Consider the following 5830-nt stretch of genomic DNA (forward strand, 5'->3'; position numbering starts at 1 on the left):
CCTCGAACCATCACCGGCATTATCCGCTCAATCCATACATGGTAGTCATGAGTCTTGAGCCCGTTCATTCTGCCCGTCGAAAGATTGACTCCCTTACCTATATTATATGCATAACCATCAGTGAAATTCAAAATGAGTTTGAGTCAGATAAGCATTCCTTCTTTTCTAGCGGTTTACGAACAAAGTCAGCATCTGGCTTGAACCAGTTTCTTCGACCGCATGTGGGAGGCTTCATGTTTAGACGTGGTCTATCACAAATTCTCTGTTGATCGGCTCTAGCTTTAACGTTATCCTTCGTCTTGTCAGGAATATTGAGGATCGTGCGGAAAAAGGACTCTGCGGCATTCTTTTCGGTGTGCATCACATCGATGGTGTAAGTACATCTAGTGCCTCCTTTGTGGTTATGGAGTATTAAAGACAAATGGGTTAAGAGACTAATGTCTTTGTGAGTGTATACATAGGAGAAAAGTCACTGAAGATTTTGTTTAACCATGCAAGACGACCCCTAAAAATGTATGTTTAGATTGAATAAATTGGTATGCCCTAAGAAATTGAAGTGACGAATTGGAACGTGAAGATTTTGTTCCCGTAGTTTCCTTTTGCTTATATTGATTCATAGGGAACACCGTACTGTTAAGGCGGGTCTAGGTCATACGTATGCATATTTCCGAAGTGATGCTCAAGCTACCTATTTCTTAGAGTGAGGACTGTGGAAATCTCTTGAAGTACAGTCGAGTTCCACAGCAACAAAGACACAGTTCTTCTATTCTGAATGAAGAGTTAGGATTTCGCCGGTGTGACTCTCCTACCGTGAGAAATTTGAGAGTTTAAATTTCCGACTGTTACCGGACTAAGGCGGTGCTCGAGCCTAAGCCCGTCATAATTGTTGTGGCAACGGAGGTGCAAGAAGTGCTGAAGGTGGGGTCGTATCGATGTGATGGTGAGCGGTCTGAGGACCGGCATGTCATTGGCCAGTGACAAGAGTTCCGAGGTGGTGTACAAGTCATCCTGATGTGTTTCTTGGTGCATGTTCGGAGCTAGCAGAAACACACGGATGCTGAACAAAAGCACCCTATCTCCTATGAGCTGGCGCTAGTCCAGCCTGACCGTGTTGTCGCCACCACCTATGTTATTTGGCTTCGCAATCCCCTCCTCCACGGCGGGAGGCGTGGGTTTACTTGATGTGGAGTTCGTCATCACCTGCAGCGAGAGTGGATGTCGCATAACTTACAAGTGGGATCCATGAAGATACAGTGCCATGTAGGCAAAGTTAGCGGTTACATGTGAGAAATGCACCGTATTAGCCAACTGGCTGTACCAGAAATCGATTTCCAACTTTAGGCATGAAAATGAACGCGCAAGCCAAATTTAGGGACCACCGGTAAATTCATCTCTTAAATAATACAAAAGGATTTTTCATCCTCCCACATCCTCCCTTTTACTCGTTGGATATCCACATATTTTTTTTCAGGTGTATGTGTGTGCCGATATATAACCGTACAAGTTTCTCATGTTGCGAGTGAAAGACATTGTGAGTTTTCCATGATCTTGCTTAAATACAGGTACGACTACTAAACTGAAATTAATCTGGTCGTGCATATTCACTTGGAACTGGTATTCGTAAATCTACAACACATGTCATTAATGCAACACAGCTTGATCATGGATATAAAAAATGATTATTTTTCTTTGTATGCACATATGTATTGGTGGTTCATCAATGCCATATGCATCTTGGCTATAGATATCCAAATTGTTAGTGTTTTATCTCCACACAAATATGTTGATCCTCCTGTTGGATATACTGGTCTTAGTGCCCTCTCTATTCACAAATATGTTAACGCTCACTTTAGATCTTCTCGTATTAATACACTTCTAGCTTCTATAGGCTGGTGAATGCAACATTTCATTTGTATTAATATGTCTACTTTTTATTGCGGGGAATATTAATATGTCTAATGTAGCTTCATTAATGCAACTCAACTTGATCATGGTTTAAATGATCATTGTTCATTTTATGCCCTTGAAGAACAAAGAAGGGTTCAGTATATGTACAGATATAGCTGTTTTAGATAACCTTGCATTAATATGTCTAATTTCCATTTCTGTTCTCATCCCTCGTTCTACAGATTTCATATTTGTATTCATTTTAAGAGTTCTTCCAGATGCACATAATTTAGTCTCTGGTTACAATCTAAATGTATGAAAGCACATAATCTGTAGAAGGTGCAACCAATGTGTTATCCATGTGATAAAATTAAAATCAACATCCTAGATCAAATGTCCAAGTCAACTAAAAAAGAGATTTCCTTACAACTATTGTCAAGCCGCATTTTGAAATCACAAACAAAGAGATTTCCTTACAACTATTGTCAAGCCGCATTTTGAAACCACAAACAGTTTTGAGCAATGAATGATCTAGAAAAAAACATCCTGCCTGCCACCCTTTTTCTCTTTGGATGTCCATATATTGTTTTTTTTCATGGTGAGAGTATGTGCCAATAGATAACCTAACGAGTTTTTCATCCTGTGATCGAGTCAAAGATATTCTGCGTTTTCATGATCTTGCTTACGTGTGCATACGACCATGAAACTACTAATGTTATCATGTATGAATACTTGCAAGAGGGTGTTTCAGCGCCAGCACCGACCATGGATGGACATGAGTATGCATGGATGCGTGCATGTAATGACCTGTTGGCTCCTGCAGGTCAAAGTACATGTTTCTCTTAGGTCTTTGCACCATCAAGGCCTTGAACAATACCCTTTTATTCACAACAGCAATCATGTCTCTGTGCTCAACAGACAAACTTCGGCGGATATGTTGCTGTCATGACACGGGAAAGAACAGCAATCGAACAATAGATGGACTCCTGCCACTAGTAGTATTGATCCACGCTTGACACATGACTACTCATGGAGAAGACCCATTCCTTTATAACATTTCCCTTTTATTCAGTCTGTTTTGGTGAATCACCAGTCAGAAGACCTTCTTCTTCTTCTGTTAAAATTAGGTTTTCTAACCCAAATTAAAGTTAGATTACACAAGGAGTGAACCAGTGGCATTGTTGTATCCCTTGAAGCAGAAAAGACAAGCGAGCGACAATCATATTTCCAATTATCCAGCTGGTCTTTTACAAGTATCCCTTCTTGAATACTCGGTTCAATAAATAAGTTGTTCACAGCCATCCATGTGCATATATAGTAAGTTAATAACACAAAATCCGAATAAATTTATGCCACAACAAGGTTTATGATTATTATTTCAAATAACTGATGCGACAACAAATAAATTAATCACGGACATCCTATGATATTAGCAAGGCGTTGTTGAGGATGACAAGCATGACCAACTCATCATTTTCTTTGATGAGCGCCTCCGCACCAGGCATATCTAGAAGCTGGTACCAACACATGACGATAGGGCCGTATTTCATATCCACACAGTCGGGCGGATGCAAGAACTGCTGCCCACTCTTGTCACCTTGGTAGTCCTTGATCAGGCCGTGTCATACGTTGAGGCGTCTCACCACATCTTCATACTCCACCTCACAATAACTGAGAATGTGCATTGCCACTGTTCCCTTCTTGGCATCTTGAAGCTTTTGCTTGACCTTACCACTAGCGGCAGTGATACAGCTCTTAAAGATGTCGACAGTGACGAGCACTAAGTCACGGAGGTCCTTAGCCTCGGCACTTCGATTGTCCGACTGAAGGGTGGACGAACAGAATTCTTGCGTGACAGATTCGTTGTAGGGTTTGTTGATCAAGGCCTTCTTGCATGCTTCCACCATGAGCTTGGTCGCCTTGGGCTTGCCAGTATCAGAGTGAAAGTGCAACTATCCCTAGGTGGTTTTGGTAATTCCTAACAACATATAGCTCATTGAGCTAATGCTATTCCAAGATGAATTTTTCAGGTAAGCTCAATGGTTGGCATGGCATGGATTAGAAAATGGACCCTTCAAAATGCTAAGGACAAAATATTGGCTCAAGCTCAAAGCACAAGACTCTACATTTTCTATTTTTGTGATCCAAGATCACATTGAGTCTATAGGAAAAGCCAATACTATTAAGAAGGGATGAGGTGTTGCTTAATGAGGTGCTTGCTCAAAATGCTTAGTGATATGCTCCAAAACCCTCCACTACTTTCTCATATCCACATATGTCCCAAACGTAAAAGTCCAAGTCGGCCCCACCGATTCTTTCTATCCGGAGCCACCGAGTTCAGTTGACATAGCCATTGCCAGAAACCCAAGTCTTTTCGGTCTCACTGATAAGGATCTCGGTCTCACCGAGATGGGATTGCAACCTCTCTGTTTCCCTTCATAACGTTTCGGTCAAACCAAGATGAGCGATCGGTCCCACCGAGATTGCAATGCAAACACCCTGTTTCCTTTTCGTAACGTTTCGGTCCAACCGAGATGAGCGAATCGGTCCCACCGAGTTTGCCTAACCAACTCTCTGTTAGTCTATTACCAAAATCGGTCTCACCGAGTTTGTGTAATCGGTCTCACCGAGATTACGTTATGCCCTAACCCTAATGAAATCGGTCCCACCGAGTTGACGTGGCGGTCCCACCAAAACACCTAACGGTCACATTATGAACCAAATCGGTCTGACCGAGTTCTTTGAATCGGTCCCACCGAGTTTGGTGATTTGTGTGTAATGGTTAGATTTTGTGTGGAGGCTATATATACCCCTCCACCCACTCTTCATTCGTGGAGAGAGCCATCAGAACATGCCTACACTTTCAATACATATTTTCTGAGAAAGAACCACCTACACTTGTGTTGAGGTCAAGATATTCCATTCCAACAACATAAATCTTGATCTCTAGCCTTCCCCAAGTTGTTTTCCACTCAAATCTTCTTTCTACCAAATCCAATCCTTTGAGAGAGAGTTGAGTGTTGGGGAGACTATCATTTGAAGCACAAGAGCAAGGATTTCATCATCAACACACCATTTGTTACTTCTTGGAGAGTGGTGTCTCCTAGATTGGCTAGGTGTCACTTGGGAGCCTCCGACAAGATTGTGGAGTTCAACCAAGGAGTTTGTAAGGGCAATGAGATCGCCTACTTCATGAAGATCTACCCTAGTGAGGCAAGTCCTTCGTGGGCGACGGTCATGGTGGGATAGACAAGGTTGCTTCTTCGTGGACCCTTCGTGGGTGGAGCCCTCCGTAGAGTCGCGCAACCGTTACCCTTCGTGGGTTGAAGTCTCCATCAACGTTGATGTACGATAGCACCACCTATCGGAACCACGGATAAAAAATATCCGTGTCAACATTGTGTTTGCTCCCTAAATCTCCTCCATTTACCTTCATATGCAATTGTTTTACATTTCGCTGCTATACTCTTAGAATTGCATGTGTAGGTTGATTGCTTGACTTGTGCTAAGTTGCTAAAATCTGCTAAGAACTAAAATTGGGAAAAGGCTAGATTTTGATTTGGTCAAGTAGTCTAATCACCCCCCCCTCTAGACATACTTCCGATCCTACACAGAGCCACTAGCATGAGCGGAAAAAAGGAAGAAGATGATGGTGGAGAGGACGATGCACTAGTAGAAAAAGGGTCAAACGTGAAGCACATTAGTGCCGGTTTGAATTTGAGCCGGCACTAATGGTACCATTAGTGCCGGTTCGAACGGCTATGCATTAATGCCGGTTCATGTTGAACCTTTACTACCAGTTCGTGGCACGAACCGGTACTAAAGGGGTGATCGCAAGCTGGCGTCAGGCCGGGGCCCCACGATCACCTTTAGTACCGGTTCGTGTCACAAACCGGTACTAAAGGACAAACCTACCGGTTAGCCCTTTAGTACCGGTTTGTGC

Source organism: Triticum aestivum, chromosome 7A, assembly GCF_018294505.1.
Source record: "Triticum aestivum cultivar Chinese Spring chromosome 7A, IWGSC CS RefSeq v2.1, whole genome shotgun sequence".
NCBI lineage: Eukaryota > Viridiplantae > Streptophyta > Magnoliopsida > Poales > Poaceae > Triticum > Triticum aestivum.